Below are 7,934 nucleotides of genomic sequence, written 5' to 3' on the forward strand. Positions count from 1 at the left end.
TGGCAAATAAATAAAAGACCAAAGAAACCCTTTAATAAGCCAGGGATTAAAATTCTATTATAGCTTTGTACAATTAAAGTACAATTTATACGAGGACAATACACACAGAGCTAGGATTTCAGCAAAAACAGCAGTTTTTCACAATAGCCACTACCCTGTGACATAAAATCATGAAGCTTCTCAGTGGAAAGCTTTTCCCACCACAGTAGTTGTTATTAGGGTATAACAGTGCTGTTGTTCTGCTATAATGGTCTCTGTACAGTTGAAAGTGCTAAGAAAAGATTGTGCTATTTTTATTCACCCAAATTTCTGTGGCAATGTTCTGTTTAAAAGCCCTATTATTAGATTTCCCATACCTGTCAGCCTAAATTATCCTATGTATTTTTCTCTAGGTTAAAGTAAGTTCTTCTGCAAAGGTTAAATGGATGTTTAGAAATTATCCTTAGTGCAGAGAATCTCTCCGGCCCCTGAGGAACCTTTGTGGCCGACTAGCTTAGAAACATTTTGCTACCAATGCAGAAACCTTCCAAACCTTCAATACCTTCCATAGTGTAGTCTGTTTGGGAACTAAGATCTATGTTTCGGTTGTTTTGTTTGGGGATAAACAAAAACCAGGAGACCACAATTTAAAGAAAAACAAAGGGAAGGAGTCAATTCCACAAGCTCCTAAAAAACCCTAGGAAATTGGGATCACCAGGAGGAGAACCTGACAGACAGAAGGATGACAGCTTCAGTTTGAGGAGAGGAAAACAGTGGAGGGAAAAACGCGTCCACTGGAAGACAACGGCAATGACAGCAGCTGCAAGAGCATCCACTGCAGAGCCACCAAAGCCTGGTGGCTAGAGAGCTCCCATGGGAACCACTGCCTCTGGTCCAGTTGGAAGCACAAAGTGAAACCAGCTCTGCCAGTCTCCTGCGGAGGGTCTGAACTACTGGCCTCCAAAATGAAAGTCTGCCCTCAGAGTTTCTCTTTTATTTTTACAAGAACTACAAACGTAAGTACAATTGGAATAAAATAATTTTGGTTCATTTAGTTAATTTTGGTTAGTAAAAGTGAGAAGGACTTTTCTTTCTCATTATTTTGTTGGCTGGAAGAAATAGTTTCTTCCTCATATAAACAAAAGTAGCACAAAAATCACTAGAAATCCAAAAAAGTACATTTAGACTTGTAGAAATGAATAAGCTTCAGGAAGCTGCAGAAACAGAAAGATGCACACAGTGAAATTACTGGGAAATCTGACATTTTCCATCTGGAGTCACCAGCATGTGTGCTATGCATGGTGTTTGGCTGTGCAGCAAAACAGCACTCTCACATGGCCCCCCTCCTGTGGTCACCCAACAGGAGACAGGCGTTAGACAAACTAGAACTCATTCAAAAGCCTCAACAGCTGTACACACCTTCTTTTGCCTAACTTGGCAGTATAAACAGCTAAACTGACATTTTGGAGATTGTCCATTTTCAGTTGCAAATGGAACTTACTACAAAGGCTTCTGGGGAGTATTTAAATCTATCAACATATACATGTTAATTACCTAGAAGCATGACAGAATGATGGCTGGCTGACTATCAGCCATTTAATTTTATCTGTGTCTATCCTGTAACATCTGGAATCTGTACAAACACAGGAAACACCACACATAAGTCACACATAAAGTGAGGGGAATGATTAGATTTTGTCATGGATTCTAACAATATAAACAGTAGCACAGCAATAACTCTGCACGCTACTGGTGCATTGATTTATACAATTTGCCCAGGATCAAGTATATATAACCTCTGCTTTATCTTTCCCTCAAGTACTTAATTATACCAGACGGGAGAAAGCCAGAAAAATTACTGTCACCCTTCACTTTCCTGATGTCCCCCATGTCATGTGGAAAGGAAGCATTATCACCACCAGGACAGCTGGGTACAATGGAAACCTAGCCAAGCATAGAAAATGCCAGCAGCAAGCCTGGAGAAGGAAATACCTCTTGCTTTCAAACACTATTACTGAGGTAGTTCCTTTTCAGCAGAAGGGAGCAGGAAGCAATCTTCCCCTTGCTAACCATCCGTGTGGAGCACATTTCAACAGCAACTGGTTTGCTCGTATGTTGCCAGTACTTTCTCACCAGATAGTTTGTGACTATAACCTGAGCTCCCAGCAATAGAATCAAGGGAGTAGGTGTCAATGAACACTGAGCCAGATGGCACTTCAGAGTCCCTGCTATATCTCGAAGGGTAAAGCAGCCTGCAGCAGAAAACAGGGTAGAAAAGAACCAGAGCTTCAGGGAAGCCAGGGTCAATTTGAAGTTGGGGACTGAGAGGGTAGGAGGGCGAAGGGAAGCAGCTCATTCAGATACCCTGCCAGAGAAAAGACTTTTGAGAAGGTCCACAGTCAATCATAGGGACATAGGCTGGCAAGGAAGATGTGGAGAGAGCTGGGCAGGGGATTGCAGATATTGGAAGTTGCAGCTAGAATTTGTGGCTTAGTCAGATGCACATGAAAGAAGTGCCATGTGCTAGGAGTTTGGGAAAAAAGTATGGTCATGCAGGAACAGAGGCTGAAGAAAACCAGGGCTATCCACAGGTGTGGCCACAGGATCTCCATGCACTGTGTGGGCAGGTCTGTGCAGAAAGGCAAGATCTGTTTAAAGAGTTGGGATGCACTGGACCTACCCAGCATGTTGAGGTGCTCATGTAAGAGCATCCTGACCCCTTCAGATCACCTTGCAGAAGTGTCCTGCAAGTGAATTGAAACCCTGGTGACTGCCACATTATACTTAGAATAGATAAAGCTTAATTAACAGTTGTTATTTTTGCCAGGTTCAGCTCTCACCAATCGTATTCAGATTGTTACAGAAAGCAACAGGCACGGTAAAAATAAATAATAATTAAAACCAACCAAGCAAATAAACACCACCACTAAAACATGGAGTTAATGTTCTTTATTATCAAAATCAGAACAATATTCTTACAAAGTAAAACCTTTCCAGCAATTTGCCAAGATTTTCTTAGAACCCATTTGGCCCGGCAGAATATCAAGAAATAATTTTCCAAGAAAACTCTAAAAATTTACGTCTTGTAGACTCCAAACAATCAAATGTACATACTTACTTACACAGATTTCACAGTAAGTTTGGGGAACCTTGTTCTGCTGGTGAAGCACCAACTTACCTACATGCTACCAGTATATTTGTAATACCACAAGGGTCACAACAGCTTGAAAGATTTTGATAGAATATTAGTAAGACTACGTCAAGCTTGTCATTATTTAGGAACATCTTAGTATTGACATCAGCTCACATAAGGCTTATTCAGACTTCTCCCCAACCCTGAAAAAGATTTTAGTGTCTTTCATGCAAATAACAAATAGCAATGCCTCTTCCTCTATCAAAGGGTAATCATTCATATCCTTCCACTAGACCATGTAACACTGTTCTCAACCAGAGCAGTGCAGAAGCCCTGCAGAAGCCTAAATCCTTCCCACCACCCAGGTTTTTAAGACCAGTGATACTTTTCAAGACTAAGCTTTATGCTGGGACACAGCACACTTGTAGCACACGAGTAAAAAAATACGATTATTTCTGAATATAACTTCAAAGAAACTTTGAGAGACCTATATTATTAATGGTCATGTGTTTTCTTCAAGAAAACTATGCTCCAAAGAACGGAAAACAGAACATCAAAATCGAAGAAATACTGACGCTCACAACACACACTAGTGTGTCTTTGTCTCCTGATAGTTACCGGCCTTGTGCTGAGTGTTTAGACAATTCAAGAAGCCATTATGTGAAAGGATTAGTGGCTTTATGTAACTTGATAAATTATAAAAATATATCTATTTTGTAATCATGATCTAATTACCAAAAATAGCCACGTGGTGATAGATCAGAATTTATTACTAACCTGACATTTGTAATCTAGACAGGAATTCAGCTTCGTGACTGATGTTCCCTTCCTTCCCACACACGCCATACAATCCATCAACAACATATAGGAAATCTCTGCTGAATGAAAGACACGACTTCAAATTGGTTATCTGTCTACACCAAACAATTTAAATTCTTGGTAAAAGAAAAACCCCAACAAGATTATACTGTAACATTTTTAACCCCAGTTTCCACAGTACTTCAGTACAGTACCTATCCCAGCTCCTCTGCGAGTGAAGTACGAGCCTCATGAAGCAGCTGTGTAAGTTGCATTTTAAATGTTAGCTGACAGAAATATTCAAAAGAAAAATTAGAATTAATTTATCTTAAAAAAAGATACGTAGTGGTAAATTATTTTGGATTATGGATTAAAACAGAGGTGATTCCATAGAATGAAGTTGTCCTACTTAAATGAATTAACGGTAAATAGGATTGTTTCACGTAGCCGAAGTAGCTTTAACGTATTTGCCTTTCAGTAAGCTGGATTGCTGTGTTTTTTGAGACCCCATGAAAAGAAATTTTCATGAAGATCATTTAAAAAAGGGTCTCTCAAAAGACCAGAAGTAGGACAGAAAAACAGTGCAGGAGAATAGAGACCAAGGCCTCCATCACCACATTGTTTTTCTTTAAACCAGCTACAGATGCACCAAGAAAATGACAGACCGTAAATAAACACGACAACAACCACTTGCATCGCTGCACTGGAATTGCAACTCCTAGTCATGGAGGCACGGCAACTCCATCCAGATTCTGGGCAAGGAAATGGCACCTTTGGAACCACTGCCACAGCGATGGGGGCAAGACCTTGCCAGCCCTATGGCTCCACCGGGCTCACCGGCACAGGGCTCACCGGCACAAATCAGAGCCGTGTGGCAACCTGAGACGATATAAGCCGCTTTTAAGCACTAGCTAACGTAGGGGATGTATAAATGCCGAAGTCCTCCTCTGCTCAGCCAGCCCTGCCGCCTGAGGGGCAGGCGTCAGATACAGCCGCCGTGAGGCAAAAGGCGGGAACCGCGGCCCCGCAGCGAGCGGCAGCGCCTGAGGTTCACTCAGCACCTCCCCGAGCGGGACCGCGGCACAGGGCGGACGCGGGCAGAGGACACCGCGGCTCCGGAGCGGACGGCTCCCGCAGACCGCCGCGGCCAGACGGGCACGTCCCGGGCGCTCCGACAGCCCCAGGGCCCCGGCTCCTGCGAGCGTGGTACCTTCCGATTGGCCGAGGGCACCTACCGCCGCCATCGCCGCCCTGCGGCTGCGCCGGGGCCCGCTCTCCCTCACGGCCGCCCCTCAGCGCCCTCACTGCCGTAGCGACTGCCACTGCGGCCAGCTTCCACACTCTCTACCTGCTCCAGTCCTCACCACTCGTCCCTGGGGCTGATTTTCTTTCCCTCCACCCACTTCCCAGCCACTCCCACCCCCTCGTTTCCATATTTGCTCTCTTGCACCTGTATTTCGTCTTTCTTCTCCTTTCTAAATGCCACCTCGATGCCTCCACGTTCCGGTAAAGCGGCTGCTCGCTCTCCCCTACCCCTGCTTCGCCTCACCCCCTCCGCGCCGCCTCAGGGCTCCCGCGGCCGATCTCCGCCGCTCCTGCTGCCCGGCCCGTTCCTCTCGCCATTTCTCGGTAACGGTTTCAAAGCGCCTTTTCAGCCGTAGTGAAACACCGAAGCTGGCGACTGTAGCAGCAGAAAACCATGGGGTTTGGGGTTTTGGGTTTAATCTTGGAATGCTTTAGCCAGGTTTTTAGTTTTGTGTATTCTGCACACGGCTCCCAGCATGTTAACCGAAGTGTGTTGAAGCGCGGGGGGGGTATCTCTGAATGTTTACATTTCCTCTTCTTTGGTGTACCATCACTTCTACCGTCTTTGATATCAATGTGCTTCATAGCCTAATATTTCTGGAATTTATTTGATTTTTTTCTGTCCTGCTTCAGTTGTGGTTTGCTGCGGATGTGAGACACCTTACGTGGTTTCCCTTCTTTGCACACATCAACGGACTTCATAAATCACCAGTGTTAAGAAGTGCTGTTTTTTAGGGGGAAGGCAGCTGTATTTTTACACAGATGACTGCACTCAATTCTCAGGGTGCTTTGGGATCTTGTTAAATACCGGAGTGAAACGAGGTGTGTATGCGAGGGGCAGCCCCTTGGCTTGCCTATATGGCTTGCAGTTGGCAGCTCGGTTTCTCCCTCCTCCTCTGCTCCCTACAGGCTCCTGGCAGGTGCTTATAGGCTGCCAGCAAGTCTGATCAGGAGAGCAGAAAACAAACACACAAAGGCATAAGGTAAGGAGCACAGTTTGAATTAGGATAGTCTGGCACTTGATGGATGCATTATGATTGCTGTTAACATTGTTTTAGCACAGTGCAGGCAAATATATAGCATCCATGCAACGCAGTGTTCTTACTATGTAATTTTCTCTACTTTTTTTCTTAAATTCTGAAAAATGCTGTGTTTTCTCTCATAAAATCCTATGGAGACACCTTAGTTAAAAATACAACTATAATGGTGCAACGCTGCAAGCAGTTTTGTCCCAAGCCACTTTTCTGTAAGAGGCATCTCGATGCAGCATTGAGCACTAATACCAAAGCTGGTTTTTGTCTGTGGGCTGATTGGGTTGCTTTAGTTCATAGCCTGTAAGAACATCTGTTGAGCATCTCTAATGCACAGCTAGTAACCAGATCTATCAGTTGCTCTTTCCAGGCTTCAGTGCTGAGAGCATTTCAAGGGAAAATAGGGCTTAGCCAGCAAAATCCCTGACTGCTGAATTGTACCCTTTGAGCACGGGCATGTCAATATAAGAGCTTTAAGTGCTGTAGCTAAAGCTTCCTGCTGTTTCTAAGATGAGGGAACAAATACACAGATAAACATATTTTTGGCCTGGTTATTTCTCGCTTTTAGTATCATTCTCCCGCCCCCTTTTTCTTTTTGACTCTGATCCAGCTGTTATTACAGTTGCTAAAATGATCAGAACAGACTGATCAGAATTCAGTGAGAACACCGGCACGTTCCTGTATGTTCCTTGAAACCCACTGTCTGCCTATACCTAAAAAGCAAAAATTACTCTTTGAATGTTTGTACTATTTTCTCATTTGCAGGTTCCTTTTGTTCCCTAATGCTGTAGATATCCAGACAAAGGGGCTTTTATTCAAATTGTATATACTTTTGCATGCTGCTTGAAATTCTTGTCATGGATCTGTTTTTTCCTCTAAACCATTAAAAAGAGCAGATCTGTATGAATGCTGTGAAACTCATCACTTTCTGTGGTGCGGGGTTCATTTGCTTGCCTCATCAAAAACACCACTGAAGTCTTCAGTTTCTCTCTTTTCTGATGTATGAATACAAATGTTTGGCGTATATATATGTTTAAATCTTACATGGAGCACTTCTCCTTGAATAGCTTTGATGTCACTAAGATGTTAGTACTTCCCAGAACATACTAAGAGAGCTCCCCTTTTGGCTGTAGTGCCTGGTGGCGCAATATAATGTTGACTTTGCAAGTCTGGTTTGGTAGCAGCACATCTGTAAAGCCTCACAGGGGACGCTGGCAGAGGGAATGAATTGCTGCAATTGTAAGGACAAATCTGGAGATAAATTAACGTTGCTGTTACTACGGGATGAGATTTGTGCTGAGAGGCAGCTCCACCAACACAGCGAAAAGAATGGAGATCTTGGGCACAAGTGAACCCTCTTTTTTTCGCTTCAGGTCTGCAGACTGGCTTGTGAGCTTTAAATCTATCTTTCCGCACTATTATAGCCACTGCCTTAAAGTCTTTTCCGTTATAGTTAACCTAAAGAGAAAAGATACTGCCTCTTCCCAAACATTGCCTGCTTTTATATCCACAGCGTCTCAAACACCATTACTGCTGCAAGCCAGCTGTCAGTGCTTTCGAAGGTACTTGATGTGCATCATTTCAAAAGGTCACTCGGTAACTTGCGGCTTCACAAACTCTTTTTGACGCCCGTTTTCCCCGTTTCGGAGCAGTACGTTCCTCCCGTTGCCATGCCTGTGCTGGCGGCG

This window comes from Strigops habroptila, chromosome 3 (assembly GCF_004027225.2).
Source record: "Strigops habroptila isolate Jane chromosome 3, bStrHab1.2.pri, whole genome shotgun sequence".
Taxonomy (NCBI): Eukaryota; Metazoa; Chordata; class Aves; order Psittaciformes; family Psittacidae; genus Strigops; species Strigops habroptila.